Consider the following 18,759-nt stretch of genomic DNA (forward strand, 5'->3'; position numbering starts at 1 on the left):
ATTTGAATTAATTGATCAGTTGTCAACCTTTTGGATCACAGATGGATCCTGGACTTAATTCAAAATTGGATATGGCTCGTGGACCCATTTTGAGTGAATACGGGTCATGGACCCAATTCGAGTGGATATTGCTCGTGGACTTTATTCGAGTGGATATGGGTCATGGACCTGATTCTAGTGGATACTGGTCGTAGACCCGGTTAAAGTTGGTACGGGTCGTGAATCCGGTTAGAGTGGGTATGGGTCGTGAACCTTATTCTAGTGGATACGGGTCGTGGACCCTGTTCGACTGGATATGAGTCGTGGACCCAATTCGAGTAGATACGGGTTGTGGACTTGATTCTAGTGGGTACGGGTCGTAAACCCATTTAGATGGATACTAGTTGTGGACCCGATTCCAGTGGACACGGGTTGTAGATCCGATTCGAGTATGTATGATTCGTGGACCTAATTCTAGTGGATACTAGTTGTGGACCCGGTTCGAGTGGGTACGGGTCGCGGACACATTTTGAGTGGATACGGGTGGTGGACCCGGTTCGAGTGGATACAGGTCGTGGAAGAAAAATAAATGATAGTAGAAATGATAGTAAACGGACTCAAAAACTGATTTTGAATTATCAAAATCTTGTTGACTTTGTCACATTTGAAAGAAAATTTCGTTTTACCCCAAATCGATAGACTATAATAGTTAATTGGAGATCGGAGCAAAAAGTTACAGTCAGTTTAAGTTCTACTGTCTAGGGTAAAAACAAACACGAAAATGACAAAACAAAAATGTTAGCAGAAATGATAGTAAATGGACTCAAAAACTAATTCCGACTTATCAAAATCTTGTTGACTTTATCATATTTGAAAGAAAATTTCATTCTACCTCAAATAGATATACTATAATAGTTAATCGGAGATCAGAGCAGAAAGTTACAGTCAGTTTAAGTTCTGCTGTTTGCTTGGCAAAGAAGTCGATTTTTTTTTAAGTTTGTTAGTCCAAAATAAAAGAACGTTGCCTCTGGTTTTTGACTTGAACCATAAAAAAAATATTTTTTTTTCATTCTTTTATTTTTTGATGATATGCATGACTAAAACAAATAATAAGATAACTAAAGAAAAAAAACTGGATTTCCCCCTCTTACCTAGGCGAATAAGTAAAGAAAAAGAAACACTCCTAAGCCTATACAACTTGCCTTCGTGGGCTTACAACTTGGACTTATAGGCCTCGAAAGAACTTTAAGCAAACACAACTTTGTTTGGGGGTCGATACAAGCTTGAGAACTTGTGTCCTAAAATTATCTAATCGGGCACATGCATACGGCTAATGGGTGGCTTTATAGTTACTTGATCTTCAAACCTCGATGCATACCGGAGTACACACATCGTTCGTTGGTGATCGAATTTGATGTATTCATCCCCAACACTTGAAATAAAGATCTTAAGCCGCACAACTACTAAGCATCGGGACTAGATATATTAAGGGTGGAGTGGCTTGTGCAATAGGCCATACTCACGAGTGCATGTGTATTTTTTCATTTCATTTTTTTCATTGACCCCCTTACAAATATCTTGAAAGCAAAAGAAAATAAATATTACAACATGTCATTGCTTGAATAAAGAAGAAAATAACATAAACAACAAACACAAACTACATTAGTAAATCAAATGAAAATATTTTTTTTGTTTTATTTTTGAAATGACCAAGTTGACACGAGGGTAGAACCTTGTATCCCCAGTGGAGTTGCCAGCTATAGATACGTGATTTTCGATTACGAGGGCCACTTCTATGAAGGATTGGAGTTACCCCATCCATATTGTAAGAGGGTGTGAATGGTCACCCGATGTACATTTTTTTTTGGAAAAGTGACATTTTGGCGCTTAGTGACTAACGATGGATAAGATACCGATCTAACTTTGAGATTGGGGTAAGCGGTTCGATTGGAGAAAAGGGAAGGTGTTAGGCACCCTTTTCTCTCTGCTAAGTGGCGGTAACCTCAACTCAACTCGATCAATTTTTTGAATAAAAATGTAAATAAATTAAAGTGCCACGTGTCGACAACTTGTACCCTAAGTAGGGATTTATTTTTGGTTTGATTATAGGATCATTCCATTGATGGAAATGATCCTTATAAATCTTTGCCTTGAGGACTACATATGATTTGGAAAAAGTATCGGTTATGGTTACGGATCCATTCTCATGATTTGAGAAGGATCTAGATTCCAGTTGCCTAAAAAATAGTTTAGGGATTAAAATCAATTTTATTTTAAAAGGGATTACAACCCCTATACTTTTAACCGAACCGAAGTCCGATGTACCGGAGATAGGGGAGGGGGAGCATTCATCCCAAGTCCATCTACAAATAAAATAAAGAGAGGAAAAAGATAATATAAGAGGGAAGTAGAGAGGATAAGAGAGAGAAAGGGGGGGGGGGTTTCTTTGAACCCACCTTGAAGCTTCAATCTTATTTTCTTCTTTTTCTTCTTCTTAGATTCTTCTTCTTTATGTCCTTAGTGATTTATAAGAATGTCATTTTTTTGTATAATTGAGGGAGTAAAGAAGAGATGATGAGAAAATTGAGTTGAGTGAAGTATTTTTTTTGTGTGAGACTTGGTAAAGAGAATTGGTAATCCTTTTTTAGAAGAAAAGGGGGTATTTATAGATGTTTAGGGGTTACTTTAGGGATATAATGGGGTAAATTGTAGGGAGAGTAGAGAATGACATAAGTTTTAAGTGTGAGAGGTATGAAATTTAGTGTTGGAATGAAGGTAGTTAGGTAATGAAGGTAAGTGGGTTGTGTTTGGATCTAAATAGTTTGGACCTTACCCAAATCATTTGGGTGGAGTGTTTGGTGATGTGAGATGAGTGATGTATGATGAAAAGAATGGAGGTGTAAGGAGTTAGGTGTTTTATTGAGTATTAGGTTGTTTGAAGGGGTGAGGTGTTTAGATTAGGAAAATGGATTATGTAAGGGATTAGGTGTTTGGATTTTTAGGAGGATTAAGGGAATGATGACATGTGCCAAAAAGAATGAGAGATGGGTTGATTGGTGAGAAGAAGTGTTAGATTGGATATGTGAGGTGTGGGTTTGGTTAGTAGAAATGGATTTGTAAAAAATGATGAAAAGATGTATGGGTTGTGATGAAAGTTGGTGGAGTGTTTAAGGAAAGGTGATGAGTTAGGGTATAGGGAGCATGGGTTGTGATGTGGGTGGTTGGTTATGTTAGAGAAAGGTAAGGTAGATAGGTTAGGGAAGGGTATGGGTTGAGGTGATTTTGGAGAGAGGTGATGTGGGTAGATAGATTGTTAGAGAAAGGTGATGGGAATAGGTAGTTGGATGAGGGAGGTGAGATGGGGTGATGACATGTGTCATTTTTTATGATCAAAATGGTGATTGGTTGATATGGATAATGGTTTGTGGGCTAGAATTATAGATATGGATGTGGATTGGATATAGATAGTGGTTTGTGGACTTTAGTGTATTGGGCTTGGGTTTTAGGAAGGGTTTTGGGTTATTTAGAATTGGTTAGGATTATTTTGGAAATGATTTTTGATGGTGAGTAAGTTGTAGGGGTGATGTGGGATTAAATTAAGGTAAGATGAGAAATGTATTTTAGTGAATTGAGAGTTTGTGGGCCTTAGACAAGCCTAGGGCTTTTTTCGGATTCGGAGGTGGAGCGGTGGAGGGTAGTAGGTATCCCAAGTCTCATTTTACATTTTTAAAAAAATCTTTTTAGGGATTTTTAGAATCATTAGAGTAATCAAAATGTCATGTGTTGGCAAATTGAGCTTTTTAGACCCATTAGAGACTTTTATTTAAATCTGGTATTTTTGATTTCGGGAGCGGAACGGTGAAGGTGGGGAGTACACCAAATTTTTTATAGGTAGGCCCACTAGACCATCAGGGGGTCTTAGGGACCTCGATTTGATCAAAATGTCATTTTTCAGTGATTTGGGCCTTTGAGGCCCGTTGGCAACTTTTGTTAGAAAATTTATATTTTTAAGCCCTTTCGAATAGGGGTCCATTCAAATTGGGGTGTCTACAGTTGTAAATGCGGAAGATTCACTGTTGGTAAATTTTCCCATGATAGATAAATACAAGACGCCTCTCTTCTATCAGATTCAGTTGATCGAACCAAGCCTAGACCTATTCTATTTCATCTAACTCTACTTCTTTTAAGATCTGAAGGGAGGGAATCTTAACCTTGACGGGTAAGACAATTTCCATTCTATATACCAACGAGTACGGAGTTGCCCCAGTTGAGGTTCAAAATGAAGTCCGATAGGCGTGAAAGTCGAAAGGCAACATGTCGTGCCAATCCTTGTAGGTGACTGCCATCTTCTCGATAATTCTTTTGATGTTCTTGTTGGTTGCCTCAATTGTTCCATTCATTTTGGGTCTATAAGGTACATAGTTGTGATGCGTTATTTAGAAGTCTTCGCACATTTTTACCATGTTTTTGTTATTGAGATTTTTAGCATTATCGATTATTATTTCGCTAGGGAGGCCATACTGATTTCGATAAGATCGATGATTAGATCTTCAGAGATACTGATCATGGAAGCAAGCGTGGCTAGTGCATCCACAAACTGATTCTTGGCTCGAGGCATGTAGGTGAACGAGATCCTAGTGAAGTTCGAGCTTAGTTATTCAAGGTATTCATAGTAAATGACTAATTTTTATTCTCAAGTCTTCCATTCTCCAGTTGTCTGATAGACCACTAGACTTGAATCCCGGAATACATCGATTTCATCTACTTTTAGTTCAATTGCTGCCTTCAGTTATGCGATACATGCTTCATACTCTGCCTCGTTATTAGAATATTGAAATTTCAACCGGATAGCGGTTGAGACATGAAACCCATCAGGTTTGATAAAAATTGTCTCTATTTCATTTCCTTTTTAGTTTGTAACTCCATCAAAGTACATTTTCCAGCCTTGTTCTTCATCATTGTCTTCAACCTCTGTCACCAGGATGTCTTCGTCTGGGAAATTCGTCTTTAATGGTTCATAATCAGGTAATGGGTGTTCAGCTATGTAGTCGACGAACAACAAAGTAGTGGGTGTTCAGGTAATGGGTCTTTAATGACTTTTTGAGTGACATAAGTGATGTCAAACTCAGATAATAGTAATTGTCATTTTGTGGTACGACTTGTTAGTGTTGGCTTCTCGAAAAGATATTGAAGAGGATCCATTCAAGCGATGAGCATAGTTGAGTAGCTAAGGAGGTAATGGAGCAATCATTGAGATGCTTAAACCTGTGCGCAACAAGTCTTTTCGAGTGTTGAGTATTTTGTCTCATAATTGGTGAACTTTTTGTTGAGATAGTAAATGACTTGTTTTTTTTTACCTGACTCGTTGTGTTGTCCCAACACACAACCTATAAATGCTTCTTACATCGAGATATACATTAGCAAAGGTCGCCCTGGCGTGGAGGAACCAAAATTAGTGGATTGAGTAGATATTTCTTTATCTTGTCAAAGACTTCCTAACAGTCCTAATTTCATGCTTTTGATACATATTTTCTTAGCAACTTAAAGACTGATTCATAGATAGATGTGAGTTGTACGATGAATCTGCTGATATATTATATTCTATCCATAAATGCTCTAACGTCCCTTTCTGACACTAGTACTTACATCTCGAGAATGTATTTGATCTTTGCTAGATCTTTCTAGATGCTTCTTCTATTGACGATGAATCCTAACAACTTATTTGACGTTGCTCCAAAGACACATTTTGCCGGGTTGAGCCTAAGACTGTATTTTCTTAGTCGATCAAATAACTTCCTTAAGTTTATCAAATGGTCTTCCTCCAAGTTAAACTTAGCGATCATGTCATCAACATAAACCTCAATTTCTTTATGGATCATGTTGTAGAAAAAATTTGTCATTGTTCGTTGATAGGTTGTCCCGACATTCTTAAGTCCGAATGGCATAACTTTGTAATGAAAAGTGCCCCAAGGTGTGATGAATACTATTTTCTCCTAGTCTTCTTTTAATATTCTTAGTTGATTATAGATGGAGAAACCATCCATGAATGAGAATATGCCATGCTCCATTGTACTATCGATTAGAGTGTCGATGTGAGGTAGTGAAAAATCATCTTTAGGGCCAACTTTATTCAGGTCTCGATAATCGACACACATTTGCACTTTCCCATCCTTTTTTGGTATTGAAACGACATTGCCTAGCCATTTTGGATATGTAGACACTACGAGAAAACTTGATTGGAATTGTTTCATTACATCATCTTTAACTTTGAGTGTCTATTCTGGCTGATCCACTTGCTTCTAGGAGCAATTGGCAATTTGTGAACGTTGAGATTTGTATCTAGGTTAGACATATCTTTGTAGGACCAGGCGAAGATGTCTTGATAGTCACATAGTAATTCGATCACTTGTTCTTTTTGTTAAGGTGTTAACAAGGCTTATATTTTTACAACACGTGGGTCATTTTCGATGCCAAGATTAACCAAGTCTATATCTTTAATGTTTGGTCGAACACCTTTTTCATACATGGGCAAAATGAGGTGAGAAAGTGGTTGTTATGATGGTATTGAGATGACCATTACTTCTGTAGACACCCCATTTTTGCACTCGCCTGATTAATCAACTCGTCAACCCGATTGCAACGGTTCCCAATGATGGATAATTATTCCAATGCTTTATTTTGTTACCAGATATGTTTCAGAAATTCAGATGAAGTATTTTGAACTGATAAAACTATAGAAACCATGCTACGCTAGGAAAATATAACTCCAAAAATATAGAAATCATCATCTTGCAGACAAAAAGAAGCTTTACGATAAAAATTACTAAAAAATAATCAAATTACCAAAATACCCCTAATCTCAAAACATCCCTAGAGCCTATATTACACTTAGGAAAACCCTTTCAAACACATAAAACAACAAATCGAAATCAAATAAATCATTTTTCCAATTTTCACAAAATTCGACAAAATTACGAAAATGTCCCTCATAAAGTTCAATACCATTTCACACAAAAAATTTCATAAAAGACACAAACCAATATTCCCATTAAATTCCTTACGAAAAATCGATTCCAAAACATCCTAGAACATAAAAAATTGACTTAAAACGCAAAAAGCCCTCTCCGAGGGCAAAGCGGTAATTTTATAATTTTAATAATTAAAAATTCTGAAATTAATAAATAAAACATAAAATAATGGAAAGTGAAATATTAATAAAATTAATTTAAAAATCTGAACTAAAAAATCGATCAATCAGGATCTCAGGCAAAATTGTTGATAGTTGCCCAGATAATTATTAAAGGACCCTCCATCTGGGGGTCCAAAGAATTAAAGATATAATTGTCGATAATAAATTTTGACGGATCTACCTCGAGATTCGTGAAATAAGATCATAAATAATTTTATTGATTTTTGATGAAAAGTGGATACAGATCTCAGTGTTTCCTCTGATTAACAGTCAAGTACAAAAAATAGTGATGATATATGTAGCTTTTCTTCTCTCCGGGCTTCATGCTTTATCGATTGAGAAGGTTGCTTTGACGTTGGCTTTGCTTTGTGCTTGATCTTCTGTAAAGGCTTCTGCAGATTTTCTTCTCTCCAGGTTTCGTGCTTTATCGGCTAAGAAGGTTTCTTGACTTTCGGATAAGGGCTTTATGCTTGATCTTCTCTTTAGTTGGAGTCCGGATCTCTGAAGAACCTTGCTTTGTCTCTGGAGGAGGGCTTGAGAGCTTTTTCTTCTCTAGAAGGAGAGCTTCTGTCTTCTGAGAGAAAGTGATCCAGATCCGCTCTCAATGAGAGAGGTTCTTGTATTTATAGACTTAAAAGTATTTTAGCTTTCCAATTATACCCCAAATTTAAAGAGGTTTAATTGATTTATTTAAAAGGCTAAATTTGTCCAAATCCAATTTTAAGGATTAAATGGATCATTATTGGGCCAAACTTATTTATTTAGGTGTAGGGCCCAATATTTAATGTGTGGATCACTTGAATTTTATTTAGATCATGGGCTTTATCTGCGAAAGTCCAAATCCAAACCATATGTGGCTTGTTCCAACCACTGGCCCTAATTTAAATTTATGGGCCCAATTTTAATTTAAGGGACTTTCATTAATTTGGAAAACGACAAAGACCCATTTCAATTTTGATGTCTACAATAACAAATGGGGGGTTCTCCAAAAATATATTCTAAGTCAATCAAATAAGACTAAAGTCAAAAAATTAAAGTCAATCAAGAAAGACTAAAGCCAAAATCTTAAAGTCAATCAAATGAGACTAAAAGTCAAAATCCTAATCTAAACTAATCAAGTCAATCTCATAAAACTTAAGTCAAAACCCTAATTAAAACCCTAATCTAAACTAATCAAGTCAATCTCATAAGACTAAAGTCAAAACCCTAATTAAAACCCTAATAAGACTAAGTCAATCTCATATGACTAAAGTCAAAACCCTAATTAAAACCCTAAAGGAAACCTAATTAAACACTAATTCTACCTAAAAAAATTTATAAATAGGAGCCTCCACACCCTATTTTCATATTCAAAAGAAAACCCTAGAAAAAAGTAGGTCAAGAAACTTCCCCAACCTTTCCAAAATCCTAATTTTGAAGTTCTAACTCCTTACCTAACATCCATATCCCAATTTTAGCTCAAAAAACACCCAAAAATCCTTCTAAAAACACTCAAAAATCTATCAAAAAATAAAAAACACTCACATTTAGGAAGAAGATACGTCATCTTAGAAGATCAGAAGCAGATCCAGTGATAGAAACAAAGCAAAGAATCTATCCGCCAGTTCTGAGGGAACCATTATTGCGATCATCAAAGTAACCTTTTTTATTTATTTTTTATTATTTTATTTATTTGTTTTAGGTCCTTTAGCAATGTAATCTTCTTTGGGGAATAGTAGAGATCGGCGTTTGCTGGGTGGGGTTGGTGCTTAACACCTTCTAACCCGTAACGAGATCTCCAGACCCGTATTTTCTTTCGTAGATTAGTGTTATTTTCCTTTTAGAGTCAATGTTCGGTTCCTAGACCGTAATAACTAGGTGGCGACTCTCAAACCTCAAAAATCAAAAGCGGATCCGCGTACCCTGCGGATCGAGGGCGCTTTTAGTGGCGACTTTGCTGGGGATTATTGAGGATCAGACTTGAAAAGCCCTAACTATGGAAGCATTGCCAGTAGGACCTAGTTTTTTATTTTATTTTATTTTATTTCTAGTTATTTATTTATTTTATTTTTATTTTTATCATTCTTTTGGCTCTATTGGTGATCATTGATTGGGATGTTGAATATTTTTGTTTGGCACATCTTTATTATGGTTCAATTTGGGGTCATTCAGAATGACCCTAAATAATGCAGGATATCAAAAGTTAATGACATGGGGAATGACCCATTTTTTATTTGAATTATTTTTGGGTCTGTATTATCCTTTATTAGTATCTTTTGGTTCAATTTTAGATACTTTGTTTTGACACTTTTTTTGTTTTGGTTCAATTAAGGGTCACTTTTTTATTATCCCTAAATAATGAAATATTCAAATTGACATATGAATTGAGGATGGGATGATGTTAGTAATAAAAGTTTGGATATCATATTCTTAGATGCTTAATTGTTGTGGTCCCAATCAAAGGGTTGGAGACTCTAAAATAATCTGAGATTTTTCAAAAGAAAATAATGAAACAAAATAGATTGATGTTGTTGGGCATACGATTGATAAGATATAGGGTGATGTTAGTTTTTTTTTATTATAAAAAAAAAAAACCTTTTTTTTAAATAAATAAATAAATAAACGTTAAAAAAACAAAAACAATTTTCAAAAAAAATTAAAAAATAAATAAAAAAAATGTTTAAATAAAAAATAACAACGTTTAAACAAAATAAAAAAAATTAAAAAATAAAAATCGTTAAAATAAAAAAAAAGTTAAAAAACAACAAATAAAAAGTTAAAAAAAACGTTAAAAACAAATATAAAAAAACGTTAAAAAAAAGTAAAAAAATGAAAACGTTAAAAAAAAACTAAAAAAATTTTAAAAAAATTTAAAAAAACAACATTTTTTTTTAAAAAATTTAAATATTTAAAAATCGTAAAAACAAATTTCAAAAAAAAAAAAAAAAAAACCTTAAAAAAAAAAAAAACAAAAAACGTTTTTAAAAATCAAAAACAAAAAACGTTAAAAAAAAATTAATTAAAAAAAAACTTTTGAAAAGTAAAAAAAAAAAATGTTTGGAAAAAAAATAATAAAAAAAAAGGTTTTAAAGAAAACGTGTTAAAATAATATAAAAAAAATATTAGAAAAAAAATTATAACTCCTAATCTCTACAATTATCAATCTACCATCAATTCAATATTCACAGAAATCTCAAATTATTTTAAATCGCCCAAAAGGGACCTTTGATTGGACCATGATAAAAAAAAATTTGTTTGGATTAAAAAAAAAAATTTCTCCTCCTTGCTTATTCCAATGTTGGATCATATTGATGCTTTGATCTTGATATACATATCCTTGATGTACATGCCTTGATTTGATCTTGATGTTATGAATATTGTGTGTATTTCTTGATCAATAATTGGAATTCATACTCTTGTGATTGGGTCTGGCCCATAGGCACATTTATCTGAAAAAAAAACCCGAGCATACCCCACCCTACTTTGCACACACCACTTGCACGTTTATTTACTGTTTTGCACTCTTGCATGTCCCAATCTAACAAACGTGGCACTAGTGCATGGCCCGGTCTCTTCGGAGATGCGACGTCATTCATGAAAATCACAACTCCAGTCACGTATCTTAGGGTATATAAAACTGGACATCAATACCGTTTGATCAGGTGACTCTAAAAGGTATATCGATGCACCCATGCTGGGGCAACTTGAGCCTTTGACCTATTATAAGCCGCACAGTCACATGTCCCGATTGCCAACGTAGTACTAGTACGTGGTCGGTCCCCTCGTGGGATGCTAAACCATTTATGAAAGCTACAACCCTAGACTCATTCCTATACGGTATATCAAAGATAATCCAAGTTCACCAATTGCGTTTCTTGGTCAAAATCAGTGCCTAACCAAGATCCTACCTCGCTGTACCTTACTGTACGAGGGGGATAGACAACGTCTATTCTAGACGAGAGGTATTTAAGTGGGCCCTTACTCAGCATCATGTGCTACCTCTCAACTGGGGATTAAACTGGCTGTTTTTGACTTCAGAGAAGTGGGTTGGAGTTTTAGATTATCACGTATACGGTATATCAAACCAAGTCACCACGTATTGTCTGATTGAGTACGCTCGAGAGGTATATAGGTGCACTTGGGTAAGAGTGGCCAGATAATTGCTTTGCACGTAGTAAACCTAGAGTCTAGAAACCTTCCTATAGGTCACGACCTGAACTGACTATGGGTGTTCCCGGATTGCTCTATTTAATCCAACCAACAGGTAAGTAGGCGGACTGATCCAGACTGTTCAAATCAAACCCATTATATCGGTTCGACCCAATCGATGAAATGTATCGATTAATTTGAACCAATTAAACCAGTTTGCCCAATTGATAAATGGATCAAACTGATCAATACTAAATCAATTGGACTAATTGGTTTCACTTTTAAAAATTCATACCACTTTATATATAAAAAAAATTCAATCTTAGGGTCAAATTATTTTGTCTGATTAAAGGCTCAATCCCAATCAGGGGTAGACCCATTTCTAACATTTCTCATCTTCTTGGTCACTATAGACTTATAATGCATTTGAATTTAATATTTTCCACCGAACTTGGGTTAATTTCAAAATTTTAATCATGTGGTTAAGAGTCAAACCTTCAGAATCGATGGTTAATCTTAGGTACCCCTAAACGCTCTAAACCCGCATCTGTGTCATTTTGGATCCATCAAAAGAGTCGTTTAGCCAAAGTACCAATGTCAAGTCTAAGTAGTCCATCCACCCAGAAAGACCTTCTCGCTTTGTAAATAATTGTCTCTGAGTTTTCTTTGAGTTTCAATCTAGTTTTCATCAGTCTTTCAATCCAGTTAGTTGTTTCAATTACGTTAGTCTTTCTTCAACTTTCCAGTTTTAGTCGAGTTTGTCAGTCTATGTTTTTCTAATTCCAATAAAGTAAAGAAGCTTCTGATTATCATGCGTGTAATAACGATTTGAACATAATATCTAACATGAGGAATGACTCAAGACTTACTAATCGAACTTAACAAATATTAGAATTAAAGAGTTGTAGACACCCCATTTTTGCACTCGCCTGATTAATCAACTCATCAACCCGATCGCAATGATTCTCAATGATGGATGTGTATTCCATTGCTTTATTTTGTTACCAGATGTGTTCCAGAAATCTGGATGAGGTATCTCGAATTAACAAAATCTTAGAAACCACGCTACGCTAGGAAAATACGACCCCAGAAACATAGAAATCATCATCTTGCATACCAGAAAGAAACTTCACGAAAAAAATCACTAAAAAAACTATCAAATTATCAAAATACCCCTGACATCAAAACAACCCTAGAGCCTACGTTACGCTTAGGAAAACTCTCTCGAACACATAAAATAACAAATCGAAACCAAATAAATCATTTCGCCAATTTTAACAGAATTCGACAAAATTACGAAAATGCCCCTCATAAAGTTCATGACCATTTCACATAAAAAATTTCATAAATGACACAAACTAATATTTCCATTAAATTCTTTACGAAAAATCGATTCTAAAACATCCTAAACATTAAAAACTGACTTAAAACGTGAAAAGTCCTCTCCGGGGGTAAAACGGTAATTTCACAATTTTCATAATTAAAAATTTCGAAATTAATAAATAAAATATTAAATAATTAAAGTGAAATATTAATAAAATTAATTTAAAAATTGAAACAAAAAAATCGATCAATCGGACTTTCAAGTAAAATTGTGAGGGTTCGTGGGATATTTCTTTAAGGACCCCTCCATTTGGGGGTCCAAAGAATTAAAGATATTTTAAAGAGAGGTTCTCCAAAAATTAAAAGTAAATCAAGCAAGACTGAATTCAAGGTAATAAAGTCAATCAAGTGAAACTGAAGTCAAAATTAAAGTCAATTAAGCAAGACTGAAGTCAAGATATTAAAAGTCAATCAATTAAGACTAAAATCAAAACATTAAAAGTTAATCAAATAAGACCAAAAGTCATAATAGAATTCTAATTAAATAATAACTCTATCTAATAGAGTTCTAACTTAAAAACAATTCTACCTAAAATAATTCTAATTAAAACACAATTCTACCTAAAACAAGTCTAACTAAAACACAACTCTAATTAAAAGAACTCTAATTAAACACTAACTCTATCCAAATCAACCCCTAAAAACATCTATAAATAGAAGTGCTCACACCTTATTTTCGTATCAAATCATAAACCCTAAGAGAAGTAGGTCTAGAAGCTCCCCTATCCCCCCATAAACCCTAGTTTTGGAGTCCAACTCCTTACCTAACAATTCTCCTTCGATTTTAGCTTAAAAAACACCCAAAAGCCCTCCAAAAATACTCCAAAATCCACAACAAACTTGAAGAACCCAGTTCCAAAAATAAGGAGATACCTTGCCTCGGAGATCCGAAATCAAATCCGGAGACAGAACGAAGCAAGGGATTACGGTACAAAGAGCTATTTTTATCAGATCTGAGGGAACAAAATCCTTGCTATCGGAAAGGTATAAAATTTATTATTATTTTTTATTTTTATCTAGGTTTTTAGCAATGTGATTTTATTTGGGAAGTTAGTAGAGACCGACTTTGGCCGGGCAGGGTTGGTGCCTAACACCTTCCAACCCCGTAACGTGATCCCCGGACTCTTTTTCTCTTTCGTAGATTAATTTGCCCTTTTTTAGAGTCAGTTGGGTTCCTAGACCTTAACAACTAGGTGGCGACTCCCAAACCTCAAGGGTCAAAAGCGAATCCGCGCACCCCGCGGATCGAGGGCGCTTTCAGTGACGACTCCATTGGGGACATTGAGGATCAAACTTGAAAAATCCCAAGTATGGGAGTGTTGTTAAAAGTGGCCTAAAATGTTTTTATTTACTTATTTATTTATTTATTACTTTTTTTTTAGTTTGATTAGCTGGTTATTTTATCAATTTGTTGTTATTCCGGTTCGATTATTGCGTATGTGTTTGGACTTTGATATTTTGGCATATTATTGTTGTGATTCGATCAAGCATTATTTATTATGTTTTATATCCAATTGAAGGTTGTTTACGATAATTCTAAATGATGCAAAATTCCAAAAGGTTGAGGTTATTAATGGATTAATGGTGGTTGAAGTAGGGAGATCGCCGATTTTTTTTTCTTTTTTTGAGGCACGCGTTGGTTATGTTTAAACGTTTTTTAAAAAAATAAAAAAATAAAAAAAAATCTTTCAATTAATTGCTGTAGGTGTGTGGTAGTTTTTTTTTATTTATTTATTTTGGTTTTTTATTTTTATTTTTTATTATTGTGATTGTCTTGCTTTGATAGAGGGACTGTGCTGTCCATTGATAGCAAGAAGAAAAGCAAAGCAAAAAAAAAAATAATAATAATAATAAAAAAGAGGGAATTTTTTTTTTGTGAGCTTCTGTTAACTATACTGTTTTAATTCTTAAAAGGGCGCTGTAGGTGTGAACAGCACCTATCTTTTGTTTTAAATCAGTTATTGGGTGGGGTGTCCGGGGTAAAGTGTGATTATTGCGTTTTTCACACCTCACTAACAGTGCTGGTTTGAGTGGTGTGTTATAAGAAAAATTGGTTTCTTCTCTACCCACATCATCTTCTTAAGATGATTCAACGTCTTTAACAGAGAACGAACTCCTCTCTCTGATATATCGGCTCAAATTTCAGCCCAATCTATGTTAATCTTGATGAAAATCGTTGATTCCTCCTGATTCAAAGTATAGTGTTTGAAAGAATCGATTCGATTTAAAGTATTTTTTCAATCGTTTTTTTTTCTGTTTCGTCCTCATGATCGCTGGTCCAAGCCGATCGGCTGTGATTGTTCGCGGCTATGATCGATCGACATTTGATCGATTTCTGATCTCAGAAAATTACCATGTTCCTTCGATGGTTAAACATGGAGTTCCAAGTCGATGGAACCTCCACAAATTTATTCAAACTTCGTCTTCTTCAACGAGAACCGACTGGTTCTAATCAGAAATCGATCGAATTACTCTCTCAAGCCTTATCGATTTGAAAGTTCTATAACTTCACACCACCTGGCTACAAGAATCTTCGATCAATCGAGAGAACATGGGAGTTTTCTGCCGAAGGAAACATGTGTGGTATCGTAAGTCTCAGCGTCTTTTAAAATAAAAAAAAAATCTGCAATGTTGTTTCCAGGAGAGATCTTGTTGGTTTCTAACGATTTTCAAAGCTTTTAGAGATTCGATTCAAGCTTTGCTTGAGCTTTCTCTGTGATTTTTTTTTAAAAAAAAAAACAAAACCCATCTGTTCTGAGTTTGGATTATGAGACATTTTCTTTCTGCTCGTTCTGATCTAGCAGAAGAAACTCATTGTTTCTGGTTCGATCTGTTACTATCTTTCTTTGGCAAAATCTCCAGTATGAATGAGTAGCAGACGTTGAATGTTATATGTAACCACCACTGTGGAACAGTCCTAAGGTTGAACGAAATTTATTTCGAACTTGGAGGTCTTGGATTCGGCCTTATTATTGGTGATGCTAATCGTAAATTGCTGCAACTTGTAGACACCCCATTTTTGCACTCGCCTGATTAATCAACTCGTCAATCCAATTGCAATGATTCCCAATGATGGATGTGTATTCCATTGCTTTATTTTGTTACCAGATGTGTTTCAGAAATCCGGATAAGGTATCTCGAATTGACAAAACCTTAGAAACCACGCTACGCTAGGAAAATACGACCCCAGAAACATAGAAATCATCATCTTGCAGACCAAAAAGAAACTTCACGATAAAAATCACTAAAAAATTACCAAATTACCAAAATACCCATAACCTCAAAACAACCCTAGAGCCTACATTACGCTTAGGAAAACTCTCTCGAATACATAAAAAAACAAATCGAAACCAAATAAATCATTTCACCAATTTTAAAAGAATTCGACAAAATTATGAAAATGCCCCTCATAAAGTTCAAAACCATTTCACACAAAAAACTTCATAAATGACACAAAATAATATTTCCATTGAATTCCTTACGAAAAATCGATTCTAAAACATCCTAAAACATTAAAAACCGACTTAAAAAGTGAAAAGTCCTCTCCGGGAGCAAAACGGTAATTTCACAATTTTCATAATTAAAAAATTCGAAATTAATAAATAAAATATTAAATAATTAAAGTGAAATATTAATGAAATTAATTTAAAATTTTGAACCTAAAAAATCGATCAATCGGACTTTCGGGTAAAATTGTTGAGGGTTCGTAGGATATTTCTTTAAGGACCCCTCTATTTGGGGGTTCAAAGAATTAAAGAAATAATGGAAGGGGGTTCTCCAAAATTTAAAGTCAATCAAGCAAGACTGTAGTCAAAGTATTAAAGTCAATCAAGTGAGACTAAAGTCAAAATTAAAGTCAATTAAGCAAGACTGAAGTCAAAATATTAAAAGTCAATCAATTAAGACTAAAGTCAAAACATTAAAAGTCAATCAAATAAGACTAAAAGTCAATCAAATAAGACCAAAAGTCATAATAGAATTCTAATTAAATAATAACTCTATCTAATAGAGTTCTAACTTAAAAACAATTCTACCTAAAACAATTCTAATTAAAACACAATTCTACCTAAAACAATTTTAACTAAAACACAACTCTAATTAAAAGATCTCTAATTAAACACTAACTCTATCCAAATCAACCTTAAAAAAATTCTATAAATAGAGATGCTCACACCCTATTTTCGTATCAAATCATAAACCCTAAGAGAAGTAGGTCTAGAAGCTCCCCTAGCCCCTCATAAACCCTAGTTTTGGAGCCCCAACTCCTTACCTAACATCCCTCCTTCAATTTTAGTCTAGAAAACACCTAAAATCCCTCCAAAAATACCCCCAAATCCGCAACAAACTTGAAGAGTTCAGATTCAAAAACAAGGAGATACCTTGATCTAGGAGATCTGAAGTCAAATCCGGAGACAGAACGAAGTAAGGGAGTACAGTACAAGGAGCTCTTTTTGTCAGATCTGAGGGAACAAAATCCTTGCTATCGGAAAGGTATGTAATTTTTTTATTTTTATCTAGGTTTTTAGCAATGTGATATATTTGGAAAGTTAGTAGAGACCGGCTTTGGCCGGGCGGGGTTGGTGCCTAACACCTTCCAACCCCGTATCATGATCCCCGAATTCAGATTTTTTGTGGTAGATTAGTTCTTTTTATCCATGTTAGAGTCAGTTTGGTTCCTAGACCACAATAACTAGGTGGCGACTCCCAAACCTCAAGAGTCAAAAGCGGATCCGTGCACCCCGCGGATCGAGGGCGCTTTCACAACTATCGAATGTGTCATAAGGTTGTGAATGATGAAGAAGGGTTTTCTGTGATCAAATTGGTTTGTTTATTTTATTTCCTCTCAAAACAAAATCAGAAATATAAAAGGAGTTAAAATAAATAAATAAATCAATAATCGATTTATGGGCAGCCTTGAGGTTGATTTTAAGCGTTTCTTTTTTGGGTTTTTATTGGTTGGCACACCAATTATCACCCAGATTTGGGTTGTACTTTGTTTTGGTTTATTTTTGATTTATTTGGTAATGGTTTTTCTAGTTTGTTTTTTCATCAATTGGTTAAATAAAGGTCTTGGTTTGTGTTTGAAAAAGTAAAAATCAATGTATTTAAAAAAAAAAAAAAAAAATAGAGGATGCATCGCCCCACACTTCAACTACCATTATCCTATTAGCGGCTCAATGTTTTAGGAATCTCAAAATATTTTAGATTACTCAAAATAACCTTTGGTTAGACTATAAAAATTACAAAATTATGCTTATTGAAGTGATCGGATCTAATTCATTATCATATGCCATTGATTAATTTGCCATGATCGATGAATGAAAGTGATGTGCATGTTTAATCGGACCATATTATTAGTTTATGTTAATCAACATGCCATAATCTTACTGGAGATACACATTTGATATTGATCATAAGGTTGATCGTGATTAAATATTCATGTGATTGGAATAGTGCTTATGTTGAATATTCATGTAACCCATATTATAATGATTGGATTGATTGGACCCATGGGCCCATTTGTTTGAAAAAGGCCCCGGGCATACCCCACCCTGTTTTGCACACACCACATGCACGTTTACTGTTTTACTCACTTACACGTCCCATATAGCCAACGTGGCACTAGTGCGTGGCCCGGTCTCTTCGGAGATGCGACGTCATTCATGAAAACCACAACTCCAGTCACGTACCTTAGGGTATATCAAACTGGGGGCATCGATACCGTCTGATCAGGTGATTCTGATAAGTACATTGATGCACCCAGGCTGGAGCGACCTGAGCCTTTGACCTATTGTAAGTCACACAGTCACATGTCCCGATTGCCAACGTAGTACTAGTACGTGGTCGGTCCCCTCGTGGGATGCCAAACCATTTATGAAAGCTACAACTCTTGACTCGTACCCATAGGTATAAAAGATAATCTAAGTATATCAATTGCACTTCTTGGTCAAAACCGGTGCCTAAGCAAGATCTTGCCCCGCTGTACCCTACTGTACGAGGGGGATAGACTACGTCTATTCTAGACAAGAGGTATTTAAGTGGGCCCTTTCTCAGCATTGTGCGCCACCTCTCAACTGGAG

Source organism: Akebia trifoliata, unplaced genomic scaffold (assembly GCF_017979445.1).
Source record: "Akebia trifoliata isolate Shusen 1 unplaced genomic scaffold, ASM1797944v1 Contig00460_ERROPOS263525, whole genome shotgun sequence".
NCBI classification, from domain to species: Eukaryota; Viridiplantae; Streptophyta; class Magnoliopsida; order Ranunculales; family Lardizabalaceae; genus Akebia; species Akebia trifoliata.